Here is a 21,858-nt window from a genome sequence, read left to right as displayed (position 1 = left end):
CAATAGGTGTGTCAGTGGTTGTTGTTATCTAGTATTCAATACTGGATATAACCAGCTCTTACATAGGGCTGCTGAGTTGTAGAAGCCCATCTGCTTCGGTGTTAGGGGATTGTGACTCCAGAGAGGGGCGAGTGCATGATCTCTTCCTTTACAACTCCATTTGCAAATCACCCGCAGGAGAGGTGAATGTGAGGAGCTGGGAAATGCATTAGGTGAGTGCATTTGTCATTAACCCCTTCCCTTCCCTGGCATCTCTGTAGCTCCTCAGTCTTCCGACAAGTTGGAGAGTGAACGGCAGGGAATGAGTTTGGGTTTTTTTGTCTTTGCTGATATCCAGCCTTCTCCGGAGTACAGTATCCTCCCGGTCTGTCGGGAGTACAACTTGTAGTTTTCAAAATCAGGAGGTTCACAAGAAAATTTTTCTGCATTGCGCTTTTGGATATCAGCCGTGGCAGAGGTGAAATCTTTCACAAACAATCTGCATTCCCCTCCTGCGTGCCTGGTACTCTCTTTAACTGGAGATTAGGAGATGATTTGGGATCTCGTCAGGCCTCTTACAGCATTGGATGGTGTTTTGAGACTTGCACAGGTTTTCATCCAAAGTGTGTGCGATGTCACTGCAAAGATCCAGCCATTGTCATGGCAACTGCTGCGGTGCCACCCCATCAGCCTGGCAGGAAAAGCTCTCCCACTGCACCCAAGTGAGCTGTGAATACCCAGAACTACCTGAGTATTCCGCAGAAGGGAAATCTTAAACTCTTCTGCAGCACTTGTATCATTTCGGAGAGTATAAAGAGACGGCGTGACTCAATGGAGAGGTCCATGGATTTGGGATACCTGAATCGGGCTACTTTAGTCACCTTGAGCAAATAATGATCTGTGCTTTCCCCGCTGTTAACTGGGGGCAGCAGCGGAGGCTGTATCCAGCACCCTTAGAGATGTGCTGCTGGCCAGTAGCGCTATCATGGTTATACAGGTGAAGTGCTGCACTCTCACTGAAAATCATGGGCAGTGAAGCTCTGATGATACGCAAGCTAATCCTAATAGATGGATCTAATTTATTTACAGATACCCTTTACAATGGGTACAGTTTCTAGGCTAATGTGTAAGCACTAATGTCATTCGGTGTGTTATTGCACAGGGTAGTAATGCACCTCCTGGAAGGTGCGATGCCGTCCCGTTTGGAGAGCTGCGGGAAACTGCTCCTACCCAACCTTTGCTTCAATGTCCCAGCTTCTGGGCTGGGCATGGTTATGTTGCAGAGCCAGGACATGCCTTAAGGATGCGGAAAAAGAAAGGGATGCAAAATATAGCGAGGGCTTCAGCACTTTCATTCCTCTCTCAATGTGATTGGAACGTAGATGCTACTAAAGGGAAAAGATGGAAATCCAGGATTTCTGCAAAGAAATTGATCTTGCTTAACTTTCTTTATAATAAGGTAAAAATCTTTCCTGTGGCTCTGTTAATGGTAGAAGAGTTGTGGCGTATCTGATGGGAGACGTGTCTGAGCTTACACAGCTCATTACCCTATTCAATTGTTAGAAATCACACACTCTTCAAGAGATTCTGTTTGATAATTTTGAGATACCCTCATTTAATCTAAGCAGAATAGATTCTAGTCTGACTACATATTTCATGCTAGATTAGGTCAGGAGATTAATCCCACAGCATTTTGAAAGGAGCCTTTGACGTGGAAAAAGGCATGAGAAACTATTCATTTGTGTGCTAAGGGTAAAAAATACAGTGATGCATTTTTGCTCACTTTTTTTACTAGTAGTTTCCTGCTAAGCTTCTAGATTATCTGAGAGTTCCTGGATATTAAAGGTTCTAACAAGTTCTCTAGGACTTTGAATTGTTCGGTAAGATAACAAAAATAAAATTGCAGTTTTAAAAACCCTAAAAGCTCGGGTCAGATCTATGCTGTAGAGTATAATTGGCTCTGATGAGATCAGCTCTCAGCTGAAGCAGAACCTCGTTACCAAGATTGAAAAATCATGCAAGTTTTAATGATCAAAAGCACTCGGTTTGAGTGACACAATGAAGTGCTATTTCAGAAATCAACAATTATAGATTAATCTCTTTCATGTATTATTAAAGCCATATTAAAGTGAATTTTCAGCTGGAATCTTTGTAGGCAAATGAAACTGCAGTACTAGGGTTTGTTGGTGCAAGGCAGCAAATGGACATTGTGGTAGTTAACAAATCCTGGGCTGCGGTGGGGTCAAGGTTCCTGTAATCGATAGTCAGCATCCACAGCGCTTGTCTGGTGGATCTAAAGGTGAGGTTTCAAGACCTGACATCATGATTTCCCACTAAAATATGTGGTTTTCTCAGCCTTTGTTCAAGACAGTTTAGGGACACGTTCATATCCTGAACAGGCCCAAGGGTCTCGTGAGTTATTACCTAGTTTAAATCCTAGGTTTGGGGTTTTTTTCCTGGAATTTGTTTGTTCTGGAGAGGAATGAATGAATGAAGGCAATTCTTTATTTCAAAGTGATGAACTAGAGTCGTCTTTTCTTCTGATTGCTCTGGGTTTTTTAATGGAAATCAGATTTTGCTGCAGCACAGCATTTGAGCAGCCCTGAAACCATTTCTAAGCTTTTAATAATTCTATGTGCTAGGCATTCTGGCAGGGGAGAGCTTCCAGTCCAGGGTTGTTATCTGTGGTAAACTGGATAATGTCAGACGGGAGAACTTGCAGTGCTCTCAGAAGCTGTCTCATCTGATATTAAAAAATAAATATATATGCTCTGGCAGTGTCCAGAGTACTACAGTCCTCACGAGGAAAGGCTGGAAGAGAAGCTTCTTGTTTCCTCTTTCTTGAAAGGAGCATATTTTTTTTCTGACCGTCAGAGAGGGAGGATAAATGTTGGGGGCAGTGATCAGAGGTTGCATAGAGCCATATGAGAAGGGGACAGCACCGACAAGAAATTATGAATGCTGTCCAAGCAGCCTTGCTAAATTTAGTACTTTCAAAAATTGCTGCTTCTGTGAGGAGGGGGAAAAATAAAAGCCTTGCTGAAATCCCTTCCCCAGTATAAAGTAGGTCAGCGATGGTGGGAACTCCGCAGCGTGTTGTCTGCACTGGCACAGCCCGAGTGCTGATTTCTCCTGTCCACGCGTTAAACACATCACACAGGACGATTCCTGCGCTTTGTTCGCAGAGCCCTGGTTTCTGAGCAGGAGCGGTGACAGGAGGCGCGGGCACTGGGGGGAAGATCAGGATTAATCATATCTGTGCGGGGGAAAGCAGCCTCTCAGATGGCAGACCGGGCGATAAGGTTTTTCTGAAAAGAATCAACGTTGATATGTGTCAGCCCTCTGAAGATGTTATAAAGGTTGTAACATTTAATCCTCTTGATGTGAAGGTGTTGGGTCGTCTGCCTCTGTTCAGCGGTGCTGGAACACGGGAGGAGAAAGTCCAGAAGAGCAAACCAGCTTTTAATGTGGAATCAGCAGATTATTCCTAATTAAATCCAGGCCTCCGTGCTATTTGGTTTAAGCAAATCTCATGGCTTCTTGTTTATGTGCACATACATCTCATGGCATAAAAGTAGGTGCTCTAAGGTGCTTTGGGAGTTGAAGTTCAGGTACGATTTCAGTTTCTCATTAGGGAGTTGAAAGTTCTCAGCCATAAGGAGACGCGCAGGTACATTCAGCCTGGTGGATGAGCTAACTCATCCTCTCCTTTAAATCAGTTATTAATGTGGTTATTAATTTATCTTTTTCATTTTGATTATTTAAGATTACTTCCATTTTAATGGGAACATAAGTTCAGGAGAGAGTCGAGCAGAAATACTGACCTAGTGCTAAAGCTGCCTGTAGTTGAACAAGTCTATTTTGTTGCAGCAGGAACCTCAGAAAAGCTGGATTTATTTGGAAGCTCAGCTCTGTGTACACACTTACCTGGGCAGCAGCCTGGGTGCGTAGGGAATGAGATTCTGGGTGAACTTGTCAGCAGGTGAATTTCTTCTTTCTCCATTATCTGAAATCCTCAGTCGCTTTCCATGTAGCCTGATGCTGATGATAGATTTTTCTATTCCAGAAGGTGAGTGTTTAAATTCACTTATAAATCTTTGTGTTACTGCTCCAGGAAATTAGACTTCCTGGCACTGTCAGAGTAATGACTTTAACTTAGTAGATTACAGAAATGCTGGCAATTTGTCTTCAGCTAAAGGCAACGTGTAGTGAGGGGAGAGAGAAACTTCACTGAAGCTTTACTCTGACTTTGGGTTTGTAATTAAGATTAGCTGCTGTTCTCATTTCACTGCTGTTTTAATTTGCTTTTTTAAGTCTTTACAAGTTGACTCAAGCAGTCACCTGCCCTTTCCAGCTCCCTTCAATCATTAATTTTGATTGTCATATTGTGAATAAGTGAGTAGAACTGATTGATTAATGGTTCCATCCCCACCCCTCCTGTGCCTGCTAGCGGAGACTGAGGGACTTGGAAGGTCTCCACTGTGAGAGCAAGTAACGTTTTCTTGTATTAACATCTTTTAAGCATTTCATGCACGTTGTTGAGAATCCCTATCAGAATTATTAAGTATCTCTTATTTCTGTTGCTTTACTAAGCAGAGTGTTCATTTTGGTCCCCTATGTTTTTCATAATTTACAAAGCAGTGAAAGGTTTCTCATCTGTCTTCCAGTGCTTTGAGTCAGAGAAAATGTATTGCCTTGAATAGGAAAATTCCCACATGGAGCCTGCTCTTGCCACAGTTTCTCTAGCCCAGTACCTGTAAATTCTCATTCTTTTTCCCAACATCTGTGAGAATTCAGAGCAGGCACCTGTGGATTTTTCCTTTCTTGCATGAGTCAGGTATGGAGAGGGTTTAAGGGCTACTCGTTTCACATGGATTTTAAATGGAGTGCAAAATTCTGTCACCAATAGTTAACTTGATAAAACTTCCTTGAAACAGAAAATCATTCCAGTACGAGTGTTGTTCTTTTTACAGAGTTTTTTTACAGTTTACAGACAGCACAAGTTTGCTGTAAACTCTAGGTGAGGTGAGCAGTGATGGGTGGTGGTGACTCATCTGCAGAGGTGAGAAGGTGTTTTTCTTTGACTTCTCAGCCCTAGTCCCAGCACGTACTCCAGAGGACCTAAAAGGAGACTTGCTGTAGGATTGTACCTGATTAGAAATGTTCTCCAGTTCTTGCTTGAGAAGTTTTACGTAGGCCAACAAGGCAGGAGGAATGTGTAGAAGGGTCTGCCTCGCTTTTCAGGGACAGCTGACTTTGAAACCTGTTGAGTAAACACTGCTTCGTTCTCACCATGTCCCTGTCACTCGCGGTTCTTGGTTCTTGCTGCCTCTTGCCAGGTTCAGTCGGTTCTTTGTGGTAGATTTGTGTCATACCCATCCGGAGCTGCTGGGTGTCGTTGCTAAAGCAGTGCTAGTAGTTGGGCATTCACAGTCTAGTCTTGTGATGAGCTCACCCTGCTGCACAGATGTTGCATAAAATAAATCATTAGCACAATTCGTAAGGGTTGTTCTTTCCTTGTTGCTTTTGTGCAGGTCCTAAGCCTTGAACAGCTTGGCCTTTGAAGGGTGTTGTCCATGGAACGATCTCTGTTTCTTTCTACATAACTCCGTGGCGTAAGGTTTAAAAAACAAAATCACCCCTGCCTGTTTTTAACAGGTGTTGAATTAGCCGAGCAGTTAAAAGCAGCAGATTTTCCCCAGAAAGCATGTGTTACCCAGGTACCCCTGGCGAGGGATTGTCACACAATGCATCAAACAGCAGCGACTAAACAGAATCTCCTGGGCCTTTCCCTTGGTGCTGCTGCAGCAGGGCTTTGGCAAACGTGTGAAGGGCACGGTTGTGCTTTTGTATCGCATTATGTTGCCAGAATCTGGATTTTAATAAGACAAAGTGCTCTGTTGTGTAGGAGTCAGCAAACCTTTGTAGAGGGAGGCAAGTTATGTCACTGACCATCACCGACTGTCCAGGTTTCCCTTATGGTCTGCTTGTTTTGTTATGTTACTACTTGTTTGTAGGCCAAACGTGATTTTCTCCAGGTGCTATATCCTTTTAGCTCTCTCGACGTACAGGTGACTTAAGTGATGTTTGTAGGTCAGTAGTTCCCCGGGTCTGGCAGCGTTTGTCAGCCTCTGGGCACGTTTGTTATCCACAGACGTACACTCGCATCGTCGTAGCGTCAGCGTTGCCTTGAGGTGGAAGGTGTAGGTCTGCCTTACCTGCAGTTTTACTGTCATCGTCGGTGGGTGTGATCACTTACATTCATGTAGGCATTTCATATTGTATATTTGTAGCAGTTATTTTTGCAGGAATACCCAAATACTGATCAGGACTCGCAGTTCAGCCTTGCTTTTCTCAAGTGTGTATGACCTTTCTGAATTCTACCACTAATTCTTTTCACTTGTAAATATAATTATCTCCTACGACATTCTTACTTTGGAGATGGTGAGGAAACAAATATTTCTCTGGGAGAAACACTAATGGTACGACTGAGCCCCTACACCTTGTCTGTGCACAGTCGTGCTGCTGGGACTCACACAGCGTGTGGGGTTTAGTTGTTCCACCAAATCATGCGAGAGGAATGTGAGACCGTTACGGGACCGGCTCTTGCCCTGGTGTTATCTGTCTGCTCAGGAATGTGCAGAATAGTTACGGCTTTGCGTTCTGGTAATCGCTACCGTGTTTGTCAAACGTTTGTGCTCTGGCATGTGAGAAAGCCTCGGCAGCGCTGAGCCCAGCTTCACAGCCCCTGCTTCCTCCCCAGGGACAGCCAAGGAAAGCTGTGTTTAGTGATGAGACAGCCTGGATTGCTGGTAGAGGTGAAACGGTGTCTGTGGGACAGCGAGGCTCTTGGAGGTGTAGTGAGGGGAAGCACAACGCTTGTGTGACCAGACATCCCATAAATTGCCCAATTAAGAGGGATTGCCTTCTGTGTCAGGAAAATTAGAGTTGGGAACTTGAAGAGTTCTGCTACGTGGAGGATGTATAACCAACGTAAACTGGAGAAGAAGGTTCAACTGTGACAGTTCAATGCCACTAACGCCTCCCCACTCCTAATATAGACACCTCGGAGTGAGGATGTCTTTTTCCGGTTTAGGTTGTGTAGCTTTGAAGTTTAAGCTGAGGGAGCAGTGGGAAACAACTGCTGGGACGGGGGGAAGCGATTGTAGTGATAGGAGAATTTCGTTCAGCTCTGTATTTATATGGAGTTCACAATATGAAGCTCTTCCTGAAGTCATAAGGTGGTGGGTTTTGTCCATCACTGCTCGGCTCTGCTATAATTTGCTTGTAGAGCTCCTCTTTTTCCCTTTGTCTCCTACCTCTGTCTCAACAGCCAGAGGTCACGTACAGGACGAGTTAGGGAGACAGCTTGCTCTCTGAATTTGTTTCAAACTCTTCCTTCTGAGTGAGAAAAATCTACTCACCTCAAAGTACTTTGTTATCCTGGAAATAGTGAAGGAGCATCCACAACTATTCCTCCTCTTTGTCCTTCTCTTGCATTCTTGAATGATCAGTCTTCCTCAGTGCATGGGGGGAGAACTGGCAGTAGGAGACAAGGTTCTCCCTCTCCACCTTTAGTCCTTTCACCTGTGGCTCTCATGGGACTATAAAATAACTCCAGTAGTCAGCTTCCAGCTCCTCCTTGCCCGAGGCCGACACCAAGAATATAGATCTGTTGCAATAACTAGCAGTATCTTCAAAAGACAAGAATCCCAGGTGGTAAATTCCCTCTCCAGCTTGATGGGAATTTGTGGCCAAGTTATAAATGCACAGAAAATGAGACTTATGCATGTGGTTGTAACATCTTAAACTAGAACTGCCGATATATACTTGCATAATAAAGTAGCCTATGAAAAACTGAACAGCAGGAACTCCACTCAGGCACACGGTAATTACAGCAGCGACGAAGGAGATGGGGTGATCTGGAGCTGCAGCAAAAGGCAGAGCTGGAAGTAAGAAAGTCTCATTTTCACATTCCAGCCTTGCTGCTGACTGGCTGCATGGCCCGAGGCAAGTTAATGGTGTTCGGTGCTGGGGCTATAGTGAACGCCTTCGTGGGGTGTCTGCTGCTTCCAGTGCCCTCACTGGAATAATTACTGGTATTTTCACCGCTGCTGTGATAACCAGTGCAGATGGAGTGTGCACGATACATTTGTGAAAACAGCAAAATTCTGCCAGAGTATTGTGTATCACAACTGTTGCTAGCACCACAGAGAGAAAAATTAAATAAAAAGATGATTTCTGTTAAAGGTGGGTGGTAGTGGCTTTCCCCAGTGGGACATTGTATGAACGGACTGAGAAGCTCATGTTGTAGAGAGCATTTTGAAAATATGTAGTACAGTGAATTGCTTTGTATTCTTGCTATGTATATTATACTTTCTATTTTTATGGAGAAGTTTAACTGTTATTTATGATGCTCTGTATAGAAAGGTGTATACAGAAACCAATACATAACTCCAGACCTTGGCAAGTTTTACAGCCCAGCTACAGCATTTACTTTAGTTATAGCAGTGTGTGCTCTCTGGCAATGCAGGACCTTAACCCTTCAACCACTGATTGGATTTTCATGTCCTTTATACTTGGACAACATTTCTGGTGATAAAATAGTTAATACTGGAAAGTGATAGTTGTCGGTCATGTATTTTTCTGTTCACAGCCTTCCCCGTACTGTTTGCCCCAGCAAGGAATGGTTAATGCTCTTCTTTCCCCACCCTTGGGTTTGTGTGTATGTTTTTGCATGTCTCATGTAGCATTTCTATTCTACCAGCAATTCTAATTGTTACTCTAATATAGAATGCCTGTTACTGCAGAGCATAGCTCATTATACAGGTGCTGCTTAAGGACTGTTTATAAGATGAGAATGTGCCAAGAAAGTCTGGCAGGACTAAAAGCAGGATCTGGTGGGAAGGTGCTTATCCCACATAACTGTAACTGCCTCGGTCCTGGGACTCGGTCACTGCAGATACAAACTCCATCCATCCCCATTGTGTTATATTGGATTTCTGCCATGCCGCTTACTCAGTTTCAATTAAGAAACAACAATTAAAAACTCAGAGACTATTTTCCCCCCTTTTAGGGTAAGTGTAAAAAATGGGGTGACGCTTTGAAGCAGGGTGCAAATCGGGCAGGTGTCCCGATTGCCTGGCCAGTATTACCGTGAGGCCCAAGGGAGAGGAACTCGGCTTCTGTCAGAATTTAGAGATGAAATTTCATGTCAAGATCGATTACAAGGACCTTGTTGCACAAAGTTACGGTTGTCTTCGGTGTCCATCAAAAGTTCCGCGGTGAAGTTCTGCTGACGAAGGTACTTGATGAGTTAAGAGAACAGCAGAAAGTTTCAGAACAGCTGAGGCAGGAAAATGGTGTAATGTTGATTTAAATCCCTTGCCAGATTTCTAGAAATAGCGTGTGCATAAGTAAAGGAAGTAGTTATAGCTCCGGGTGAGTGTTCCGAAGGCTGTGCCTTTAGGAGTAACAGGAATGTGGGTAGCTTTCTCGGAGCCTACATGACTCAGATGCTTTCAAAACTCGACGCTAGACAGACATCTCTCCGATCTTACCTAAAGCGTCTGTCTGGGATACTCTCCTGTCCTGTCTGGTATTCTTTTGCCCACAAAAATGCAGGCTAATGCCCCGTAATTAAGCGCTGGAACAGGTTCCTCAGAGGGGTGTTGAAGGGTTCTCCATCATTGAAGGGTTTCCAGACGTGACTGGACAAAGCCATAAATAACCTGGTCTAAATTCAGCACTGAGCCAAGTGACCTCCCAGACTCTTTCAGCCTAGTTGTTCTGTGTCACTCTTGTTAGCTGTTACAAAGCCAGCCAAAAAAATGTGATCTGCAACAAAGACAGCACAATTGTTTTAGGGACAAAGTTTTTCCAAAACAGCTTCATCCCTGACAGCTAAGCTGGGTGACTCCGGTGGGAGGAATGAGAGAGCCCATTTGTCCCTGGAACCTGGGAAAGGAGAATGTATTGAAAATGCATCTTAATTGCTGGATCTCAGGTTGATTTTATTTATTCTCCCAAGGTAGGGCTTTTTTAAAAGACAAATGTATTTTTACTTATAATATGTCCTTTTTCTGGTGTCAGCACAGTAAACCGTGGAGTCCTTGCAACACGACGTTAATCAGTCTTTGAGGGTGTGCTTGTAACAGCTAATGATGGGGGAGAGAAAGGGGAATGAAAATGGAACAGTTGTGTGATTCCAAGCTAATTGCAAATGGAGGTACCAGAGATCAGGCGAGGAGGCCTTCTTTCTAACGCAGCCGAGACGGGAGGTACGTGCAGGAAGGTGGCTAGTGTTTTTTCCACTTTTGCTAGAACAATATTTATTAGCGTTAATGGAGAGCTTTAATCATGGAGTTAATCTGAAAATTAAAATAAACTGGAATGTCAAATAACCTGTGTGTTCTAAATTGCACAAGTCAGTGATGCTCATTAGTCAGGCTGAAGCTGCAGTCGTGTTTTGCAGAAAGGCAAATAAAGAGAATCAAAAAAATTAAAACTTTTGTTTTCTCAGCGTTAATTGCTAGTGCATTTACCTACACAGCTGCTGCAGCCCTATTATCTGACTCATTACTTTGTAAACCACTTTGAGATATCTTGGATGTGAAAGCTGCTATATAAAGCCATATTTATTTCTATAACCCTGAGTGCTCTGCACAGGCTTAAAAGCTCCCCCCCTCTCCGGCGTGACAGGGGAGTGATGTGGCTTAATGTGCCATCTACCTCTAACTGCAGATGGAAGAAAAATGACCTTGAGCTGAGAGCAGGGATTTTACATTGTAAAGCAGAAGCTTAAATTTACCTGTCAGCTGGGGGGTGACGGGGGGGTGGGAAATCTTACCTCTGCCTGGTTTATAAAGCAATGTCAATCCAACTGCTCATTGCCCTGAGCCACCGAGAGCTGGAGTCCTGACCCAGGCGTTTCCAGGGGATGGGGGTGAGTGTTGATCAGTAGGTGGTAGAAAAGAGAGCGTTTTTATTTTGGCCTCTCAGGCCATTAGTTTCAGCCCTGAATGTTCAGTGTCTTAGTGATAGGGAAAACTGTAAATCTGTAATAGCATGAAATGTTATTTGTCTGTTTAGGAATAGAGTGTGATTCAGGCTTCTCTGGAAGGAGAATACGCAAAGAACAACCTTCCACCTCATGTCCCGTTCAGTCATGTTTTGCACACCTTGCGCTCTCCTTACCTTACTGAATAGATTCTTGGTTTTGTAGGAGACGTTTAGAGCAACTTCGTATTGTCTTTCACCAGTAGCCTCAGAAAAGTGTAAGTACCTGACACACCGACAGTCTGCTCGAGCAGGCCAGGTCTGGGTAGGCAAGACAGAGACAGCCTGGGAGGGGAGAAGCGAGATGTGCAGTTACACGGCATTTCGGTGGCAGAGCTGGGAACAGAGATGAGGTTTCCTGATTCCTAAAGCAATATCTTTCTTACCAGCTTGTGCTAACAAGCTGGGTAGCAAACCCACTCCATTTGGAAACATCATCTTCTCGTCCCTCTCATACAAAGCCAGGAAGAATATTTAATCTAATGAGGTTTGTTTTGAGACTTCTAAAATCACAACCAGCAAATCTGTAATCATGATTGAGCATATAATTGCATCTTGTCCTGCTGAGAGCTTGAAAATGATGAGCAAGAAAAGCATCTCCAAAGACTTATTCAAAATGTGAGGGGACAAGAATAAAATCTAGAGAAAGGATCTGTCTTAACTGGAGTGTCCCCAGTGACCTTTAAGCACTTAGGAAATTGGAAGTCTGCATTCCTTGCAAATGCAGATTTCCCGCTCCCCCTTTGGGGATACTTTGTGCATTGAGTCATAAAACACGTTGGTGATCGCTGTGGAGCACAAAAGCCAGCTCAGAGGTGTCCGAGAGGAGAGATGGGAAGTGTCACGGGTGAGTGAGGCGATGGTCGCATTGCAGCGTTTGGGATTTCTCAAGGAGTGAGAAAGGGGTGTTCTGTCCCATTTATTCAGTTACATGAGCGCTGCTTCCAGGAGAGGGCTTCTCTTAGGGCAGCGCTGGTGTCTAAAGCTTAAGGCTTGGTCAAGGCACGTGTGACTTAGATTTGGGCAGTTCTGCAAGGGTTTGCCTAAGAGTTATATCCTAACGAGCAGCTCCTTTCCAAATCCTGTGTGTCTGCTTGCTGAAAGCAAGGCTGAGATTAAACCCAGTGAAATTAAACTGTTTCAGCAGTTTTCTGAGTGGCTGGATCCCGGCTTCTCGGAAGCACTGAGGATGTGGTGCTGCTCGCTGCAGTCTGGAGGCTGACGTCGAGACGCAGCTACGGACTGAGGTGGCCCATGAGAAGCCGTGAGGGTGTTGGTAACGCTGCTGTACATATAGGAACAGTTAGAAATGGGTATAGGTTGTAACGTGATGGAAATTTCCATACTCTTGAGGGAAGTATCTCACCTTATTTACACTTACACTGACCTTTTCAGAGTTTTCTATAGGCATGAACAACCTCCACAGTAGATGTCAGCTCCTGCTTAGAATCTTTTACATGGGTGGTTGTAAGCTCAATTTTTAATTGCAAAATATTACCATAAGAAAGCTGCATTGAAATTGAAAACCGTCCTGAACAAAAGTGGCTATTGGGTTAGCGATCTTTTTGCTATTTTAACAGCAATGAAGTGGTTTCAAAGAAGCTGTCGGAGTTGCTTTGAGGCAGTGTCTGCCGTGGCTTTGTTGTAAAATGTCCCATAGGATTCTCTGGTGGTGGGTGAGCGGGAGCGGTGCTGTGGGATGGGAGGGATGGGGCCAGGCTGCAGTGGGTGCTGCCTAACGTTCCCCTGGTCCCTCCTGAAAACTGTCTCTGCTGCTTCTATTCATTCCCTCTCAGTATCTCATTCACTGCTACACGCTGGGGCCCCAATCTTCTTTCTTTTTTTTGTTTTTAACTTGCAAATAGATTTATTTGTGGTTGTATAATGTGTGTGTTTGAACAGCTAAGGCTTCAGTGAGGTAATTCTCTCCAGATCATGTCTTATCTCACGTTTTGGTCCAAATTTAAGTTTCATAGCAAGATCTGTGTTTCTAGGAAACCTGGAATTCTATGGGAAAGCTGTTTTTGTGTCAGTTCTGCCTGTGGTTATGAAACTTTCCTGTTCTTCTAAAGAAGAAGGGTTGCAGAGAACAGTTGGCAGAAGGAAAAGAGCAGCCCTTTGCTCCGTGCCTCCCATGTGGCTCGTCCCGGTGCATCCCTGTTCAAATGAGGGAGGAGCCGCAGCGTCTTTTCTTGCCTCTCACCATCTGTAGCCCCTGCCTGGATATGGTGCTTTGAGGATGGGTGGAAAATCTCTGTTCTTGAAGGCATTAAGGTCTGTAGCTTATGCTGAAATCCGTGAGAATTAAGTATCCAAATACTGTACCTTGAAAACTTGGGCTGCAAGGTCCATTTTTAGTCAGAGAAGTTGAAGAAAACCTTCTGTTTGTGCTGCTTCCACTCTGGCCTGACATTTACTTGACATTGAAAACATCAAATTCTTTTTCTCGGGTGCTTGGGAGATACTTGAATTGCCTGACAGCAGCGAAGTGACTGTAATTGAGACAGATTAGAGGCACTGGGCTGCCTTTGGGGGTGTTGCAGCTTTCATAAAACAGAGAGGAATTGAAACACACTTTTGACTTTGGAAGCCGTAGCAGGAACTAATTAGCAATTTCAGGACACAAACAGGATTGGAGGAAGTGTTTGGGTTGGCATATAATAAATTATTTAATAACGTGAGGGAGTCTTTCCATATGGCACTTGCTTATAAAATGCTTATAAAGGTAAGATTGCAGGACTCTGCCTGTGATGAACCGAACAGGCTTCCGCTGTCGGTCCTGTGGTTGGGAATCACTGCCCTTCCCTTCCTCCGGGCTGAGTCTGGACCAGCTTCTCAGCTTGGATTCCGATAACCTTTCCCCAAAATAGGTTAGTTGTTTATATCCAAATATTTCCTTCCTACTGGGAAGTATTTTGAAGTGTTTGATGTTTCTGTGAGGGTAGATCCCCTGGAGAATAGACAAATTTATTCTTCCTTCTTATTTGAGGAATTCAAGCGGTGGAGTTCTGCTGCCCTTCACTGCCTTAAGCAGACGGGCCTCTAACAAGCAGCTGAATTGATGTGAATAACCAAATACTTGTGTAATGGCTTATGACCGTTTATGAGACTTTATCTAAAAATCATGATGAGAAGTGGAAGTAGACTCGGTGAAGCATGAGTAACCAGTAAGAAGCTTTCAAATTGGCTTCCAAGCGTAGTTCAGTGTGTGTGAGCTCTGAAAGACTGTGGGTTTTCTCTTGACGTTGTTTTTCCCTTGGTTCTGGAGTCAAAACTCCGACAGGCTGCGAAGGGGAGAACCTGACAGGCGCCAGCCCGCGTGGAAACACCGGCTGTCGATCCGTGTCTCGCAGCGCCCGCCGCTGACAATCCAGGCGCCTGTCAGGAGTCTGCTGGTTTCCCAACCAGAGCAGAGAGTCCCTCGGCAGCGGGGCCGTGGTTTGAAGCGCAGTCAGAGGAAAGCCCCGTAGTCCCTCACCTGACAAAGCAGCCCCGGTTCTGTCGGTGCCGAGCGATGGAGGGTTTGCTGGTTGGGATTCAGCGCCAGCACCCAGCACGTAACGGGGGAGAGGGCTGATCCCACGGGGTGCTGTGGGTCCTCAGCACGGGCCCGGTGGAGAGAAATGGCATCCGTGGAGGTGGGGAGGTGAGTCCACACGTGAACTTTCGTGTACAGCATGTCCCACGTGAGCCAGGTCGCAGGGGAGGGTGCTCAGTGGGACCGTACCCAACCTCGTGACCCAGCATCATCTCACACAGTCTCTCTTGGAGATAGGAAGGAAGACACTTGAGAGGCCTGCAGAGGTGAGAAAGAGTTTTCTTGCATAACTCAGTACTTAATGTCCAAGGGCATGTGGATATTTCAACCAAATAGGTATTACCATGTAGATGTTTTTATTTTGCCTTGCAACTGTCTTCTGTAGCGTTCCGTCCCCTCTTCTCTGCTTCCCTACTTGCTGGGGTTTTCTGACAGTAAGTTTATAAAGCTGTTCAACATCTAAACGGTTCTGAATAACGTCAGAATCTTTCTTAATAAACTAAATTTACTTAGGTGGCATCTGGAGCCAAGGACTAATGCACCATTCCTTTTGCAGTAGCTTTTCTCTGCAGACGGGTTTCTGCTGCTGAGCTGGGAGGAAGCTAAGAGCTCCGTGGCTTCCTGGAGCCAAAGCAGCTGATTGGCATCTGGAGCTGCAGAGCTGAGTTTTACAGGGGCCTGTGGCCAAAAAAGGGGCAATTTGGAACACATGATCCTTAGTTAAATACACACAAAAGACCAGAGGAAAGAACATGGATAGGTCCAGGCAGCCGCAAGTCGAAGGAAGGAGCCCCTTAACAGAGCTCTCGATTTTCAGTGGTGACACTCGTTCTGAGACATTTTTCTGTTATGAGGCTCTTGGACCTGTTGATAAGACACTAACAGCAACACATTGTCTTTTATTACTGGACATAGCTGTGGTGTGAATTTTTATGGGCTTCTCCTTCAGGGGATCACTCACTCTCTTTAATAAACGCATTTTATACAGTAAGCTCGAACCTCCTGTCGCTTGGGCGGGACAATTAGGCATCGGCAGCAGTAACGGCAGTGAAAGGAGTCTCTCTTCGATCTCAGGTGGCAGCGATGATCAGAACAGCAGTAGCTTCACTGAGCTGGGAGTAGGGGGTTAGAAGGAAAATGCTTTCACCTGGCTTTAGTTTTTCCAGTTTCATGAAAAGTCCCTGAAAACACACATGTTCTGGCATGTATATGTGGATGTACCGTTGTAAAATCCCATTTGTTTATATAATGTGAAAAGTAATAATTTCCCTCAAGTTCCCAGTCCTTATTAGCTTCACCAGCTGTCTCTCTATTCCTTTTGTTCCTTTGGGAAAGCTTAGCTAAACGGAAGAGGCTTGCAATATGCTCCGAAAAGCAGTGAATTCGAGCCCTACCAAGGCAGAGAGTAAGCAGGCGCCAGCCTAGAGACACCTCCAGTTAAAAGCTTTCCCCATTAAGAAGAGGGGTCCATTTTCACACCTGCTTGTTATCACATGAGGCTTTCCATAGAGTCACCTCATGGCAGTGTCTTTCCAGAGTTGCAAATGGGGGCGGATCTTTGGCAGTGCCGTGGATTTGGATTATTGTGGTGTGGTTTCTGCTGGTGTAACTGGCCCAGACGCCGGGAGCTGGGTGAGCCAGACAGGCTGGGCAAAGTGTTCTCATTTCTAGCACGAATTGTGCAGCGCTTGCAAGTGCTGTCTGTGCCTGAAGAGTGACAAAATAGAGCTGTTTGATGCCAGGCACAAGGAGAGACCCCTCGGGGCACATGAGCAATCACCAGGCGCTGCCATCTGGGTCCTTTCAGAGAGGAGGAGAACGAGTCAGTGGAAGAGAAGGGAACAGACATGTCGGAAGCACCATGGTCAATAGGAGTAGCGGCAGCACTGAGATTAAGAGAATAAGTGTGGACTTTTGACCTTGTCCACTGATGTTATGTAGCAGACGGCATCTGGAAATTCAGGTTTTCCCTCCCAGGGAAACACAACATGATCGATGACACGCTTACTATTGATCTTGTAGCCATGGGCCAAATTGCTGTCTGTTCAAGAAGTCCCCGGTGCATCGCGCATCATCACTGTGCCCGGTGCCCTCTTGGTGTCAGAGGCCTGTGTCCCACCCGAGGGATCCGGGAAGAAGCTTCCCTGGAGCCAGGGGCAGGATCGCCCACGTCTGGGAGCATCTCTGCTCTCCCAGCTATCGATCCCCTGTCCCTGAGATCACCAGCCTGATGAGCCTAATCTGCCTTTGTCTTAAAATACTGTAGTGGCTGAGCCAAGAGTAAACAGTCCGGGTCAGAGTGTCACGGGCACAGAATTCCTCCAGGCGAGGCACCTCCACCCCTCGCTGGGAGTCCCGGGTGTGCGGAGCTCCGGGAGCGCAGTGCCCTTGCAGGGCTGGCAGTGTCCCGCTGAGGAGCCCTGCGGAGCTGGCAGACCTGTGGTGCCAATTAGTTTCCTCTTCACTTACGCTGTCTGTGAGCCAGGATTTTGGATTTTGGACCGAGTCCCGTTCTGAGATTTTGCAGTGGCGCTGCAAGGGCCTGGAGCGCGTTCCTGGGGCTTGCAGACACCGTGGTGAGCTGGTGGTGGGAAAAGGGAACGTGTGCTTCCAACGAATCATGCTTGCTCTGTAGCTCAGAGCAGAGACTCCAATGTCTGTTCTGTCTGTGTGAGACAGGGAGAGAATGTTATTTAATGTTTGGTTTTTAGATACAAATTGCATTTCAAAACAGACTTGCTTTTGGAGTAATACGATTGTCCTGTTCCCTTGAAAAGAAAATGCATTGTTATCCCTGTGAGGTAGATAATAACTCTGGATCAGAGGAACTGGCGAGAGAGCACGTGTTAACGTTTCATGTACTGTACTTAAAGGCTCCAAGGTCAGATGCAAGTCTTCTGGGACCGGGGCAAGGGAAGCTGTTTACATGAGCCATCCATTTTAGTCATTCAGCCAAAGGGCTTAATGTTAACTTTGGGTCCTAAGCATTGTTGCTTTGAGAAACAATGGTGTTTCTCAAAAACAAACAAAAGCCACTGCCAAAGGTGACCTACAAACGCTTAGATGTGCCGCAGTTCACCCGCGTTCCTCCTCTCACTGTAGGGGAGCCCTTCAGCATCTCTCCCTCCCCTGCCCCAGCCTGGCGCTAGGTGTCCCCTGCCCTGGGCTGTGGCAGCACATCCCTGCTCCTCCAGCAGCTCGGGAGGAGCTCCAGTTATCCCATCCCTGCTCCTCCAGCAGCTCGGGAGGAGCTCCAGTTATCCCATCCCTGCTCCTCCAGCAGCTCGGGTGGAGCTCCAGTTATCCCATCCCTGCTCCTCCAGCAGCTCGGGAGGAGCTCCAGTTATCCCATCCCTGCTCCTCCAGCAGCTCGGGAGGAGCTCCAGTTATCCCATCCCTGCTCCTCCAGCAGCTCGGGAGGAGCTCCAGTTATCCCATCCCTGCTCCTCCAGCAGCTCGGGAGGAGCTCCAGTTATCCCATCCCTGCTCCTCCAGCAGCTCGGGAGGAGCTCCAGTTATCCCATCCCTGCTCCTCCAGCAGCTCGGGAGGAGCTCCAGTTATCCCATCCCTGCTCCTCCAGCAGCTCGGGAGGAGCTCCAGTTATCCCATCCCTGCTCCTCCAGCAGCTCGGGAGGAGCTCCAGTTATCCCATCCCTGCTCCTCCAGCAGCTCGGGAGGAGCTCCAGTTAACCTCAGCAACAGTCAGATTCTGATTAAGTACTGGTCCTCCAGAGCCTTTGCTGCTGATTAGCGAAGAGAGGAGGGAAGGTTGTTAACGGAACATCTCCAGTTGCCAAGAGACTTAGCTGCAGATGCTTGAAAAAAAGCCTCTGTTATTGGGCAGCGTGTCAGGCGCTGTTGGGAGAAGCGCTGTTTGCAGGGCCTTTGGAAAGGGAGAACTCTGTATTAGCTTTAAAATGTCTGCTCACAGGAAACAGCAGTGCTGGAACTCACACAAGGTCAAAATGGGTTGTGTTTGATTGAGCCATCTCTTTGTTGAATTGCATATTCTTTGGGTATGAAGTAGAATATAACCAACCTCTTACAAAGCACTCTCTGTCAGAGAAGTTACTTTGATGACAGCTTGTGGAGCTTGGGAAATGTAAAGAGTAATAATAGAAATGGCAAAAGACAGTTTGCTTTCCCAGGCATCCTTATGTCTCCTGCGCTGCCTTATCCTCCCATTCCCTTCGCTCGCTGCCTTCCCTGCAGCCAGCCTGGCTCTGGTGCTGGTTTTCGGCGTTACCTCCATGCTCGGCAGTGCCGGTAACGTTCCTGCTACGGCCTCTGGGCTGGGGGGTTGTTTGCCTCCCTTCTTAACCAGCCTGGCATCGCCGCTTTCCTCGGGGGAGTGCGTGGTGAGCTGGGAGGAGTTTACGTAATTTTAGAACTTGTGTGTGACTTAGTGGATTAGTTGGAAAGGTCACACACTGTGGTGTTCATTTTCTAAATAGAAAAACTCCTCTTAAACATTCCCTCAAGCCTGATTTGAGTCTCGCGTGTCCCATGTTATCCTGGTTGTTCTTTTCGATGCTATTCAAAGGCTGTTCCGCCTGTCTTCAGAGCTGCTGCTCGGTGGTGGATGCTGCATTCCTGATTGAATCTCCGCAGTAAGCGCGATGCCTGCCCTGGCTCGTACTGTACCTTGAGTGAAAGCTCTAGGGACTGTTTGGAGCTTTCCACCTATTATTTTGTCTTCCTTCGTTGCAGAAGCTTGCTCTGCCTCTGGGGTGTGACACTCGGTATTCCCCATGGATCTGCATGGAGCCGCATTCTCCATCGATTATGCCAAGCTTTTGGCTCTGTTGGCGCTGGCCGCGTTTTGGCTACTGTTAAGCCTTTCAATTAGAAGAATCTTGCAAGTTTATGTTGGCATTCAAGCTGCTTTGTGCAGCGGGTGCCGAGGCACAGCATACAGATGGAATCGAGCTGATGGGCCAGTTTTTTAAGGATCTGATTACTGTTTTTATAAAAGTAACCAGCTGCCTGCCCCTGCCTTCTCCGGGGTTTTTCATGCAGTCTGTTGGAAGCCGCGCTGCGGGGAGAGGGGATGGTGCCAGGGGCAGGCAGAGCTGCTGGGCTGATGATGTGCTGCTGACACCTTCTGAGAACGTTTCTGTAGCAAAGAATTCTGAACTCTGGATTACAACTGTTTAACTTGCAAACAATGAACCCGGCAGCGGCTGTAATGAAGTTACCAGCCTGGTGTCGGCAGAGGGCAGGAGTCCAGGAGCTTTTCTTTCCCACAGAATCAAATTGTTCATTTCTTTTACTGACGTGATGCTTTACTTTTTTTTTTTTTCTTGTCTTGTCTTCCCCCCCCCCCCCCCCCGCCTTTCTTCTGGCTCACAGCTTCCCAGTTGCTTAGGGAGCTGCTTTCTTACTCCGCAAAGCCTGTTAGTAGATGACCTGGTGGAGAAGCTGTGGTTTGGGCTCCTCTCGCCCCATCTGCCGGTAGCCGGCATATCTTGTGCTCGAACTGGCCACGTTAGCCAGCTGAGAGGCCTTGAGTACTCTTGGGGTGGCCCCGGAGTTCTTTTTGGGTTAGTTTCATCGCAAAAAGAGCCCAGGTGGTGCTGCCGCTGCTCTGTGTTGGGAACCAAAGCACAGTAAGTGGGAAATTCACTTCAAAACTGGTCCGAATCATACCACTGATGTGAATATCCCCATGAACACTGCCAGTCAGTCGCCGTCAGAGTTTGGTTTAGTGATCTTTCGGTTTTTTCCCCTAGGGCTAGAGGGTTTTCTCATTTTTCCTACAGTGTTGCCAGCATCCTTCCAGCTTTGTATGAAATTGCCTCTCTTTTCAAACAGCAACTCAGAGTTTTTGTAGGGATAGAAAATGAAGCAGCACATTTCTGCCACAGCAGCACCAGAGCTCTCATCCGACCAGTATCCACGTGTGTCTAATTTCCCATGCCTGTAGGGGGAGAATAAATCCTAAATGGGATGGGTGGTGAAGGGGAATAGATTTGGCAACCTTGCTCCAAAGAGAGTCGTCTGAATTTGGGATTAAGCTGGCGTATCAGAGATGGGCACCTGGTGCGATATTTTATGTGACTGCCAGAACAGAGCTAAGTATGGGCCCAGTGTCAGTGTTGCCAAGAGGAAAGCAAATAGGTTTGTGGAGGAGATAATCCAGGAACTGCTGCATCATTCTCAGCACAGCCTGAATGGATGGAGGTGGTTAATCACCCCCAGTTAATTCCTCAGGTGTTTTCCGTTCAGGATTGAAATTGCTGTCTGTGCTGCCGCTGTTCTGTGGGCAGATAAAGGATAATCCACTTGGCACCTCCTGGTAGCGTGAACTTCACACAGAACGAATCCATTTGCCAATTTTGAGTGACTGCTGCAAAGAAGCTCATCTTCCTTTCTCCAGAAGGATGAGAGCGCAGTGTGTTGGTGGAGATGAGTCTGGTGTGGATCGTCCCTGTGTACACACCACGGCCTTGGTGGGGGGTGCTTAGACACTGAACAGCGTCTGACACAAGGACATCAGCCGCCAAGGCTTTTTGTTTCTCAGAAAAGCAAAAGCTAATATAGTGAGCTTGTTTACTTTGCTGTCTGCAAGGAAGAAAAGCAATAAATGACTTATCCTCATGCTTTTCCAGGAGGAAACAGCTTAGATTGCAACTCAGCACAAATCTGTAACCGATGGAAAAGTCTCGTTTGTTCCAGGAGAAATTATCTTTTTAAGGGCCGTGCTGAATCTGGGCTATAATTAAAACAGCTTTTTAAAGAGAAAGAAAAACAGTGGATGTTCTTCTCGTTTGATGTATTACCTGTCACTAATGACCCTCTTTTCTCATTTCCATTTTAAAAAATGGATATAAGCAATTAGCTGTATATTGCACAAAAGTAGCATTACCTGAGAAAATAATTAAGATGATCTTGAAATTAAGGAAATCAGTTTTGAAGAGAAGCAGGTGCTTAATGGAGGTGAGACCAGCTGTGCTTCCCAGGAACGTGCTTGAAGTGCTTCATGGAAAAATGTGCGAGGCCTCCACACAACACTGGAAGGAAATTTATAATAATTCAGACAAATTGCATCCTATAAATAGCAGAGCTGGATTCATTAGGACAGGAGGCAGATGGAGAAAATATAAAACTTATTTGTTTCTTTTTAAGGGACTATAACGCTTATGAGAAGTGTCAGCTTGCTGTCAATGAGGGAGAAACCCTCCGGTGCAGCAGGAACGTTCTGGCTATTAGGTTCTCGTCTCGGCTAATGAGCAGCCACTCACCGGGGCAGGGGGAAGGCCTTGGTTTGGCAGCTCCTGCA

General features: G+C 46.3%; 1 protein-coding gene across 5 annotated transcripts in view; it reads left to right on the top strand.

Annotated features, from left to right (window-relative positions):
* Positions 1-21,858, top strand: part of ARVCF (ARVCF delta catenin family member) — a 140,402-nt gene that overhangs the window by 102,471 nt on the left and 16,073 nt on the right. The gene's annotated exons all lie outside the window — the stretch shown is intronic.

The sequence above is a fragment of the Numenius arquata genome, chromosome 16 (assembly GCF_964106895.1).
Source record: "Numenius arquata chromosome 16, bNumArq3.hap1.1, whole genome shotgun sequence".
NCBI lineage: Eukaryota > Metazoa > Chordata > Aves > Charadriiformes > Scolopacidae > Numenius > Numenius arquata.
This window is presented reverse-complemented; position numbering and strand designations above follow the sequence as displayed.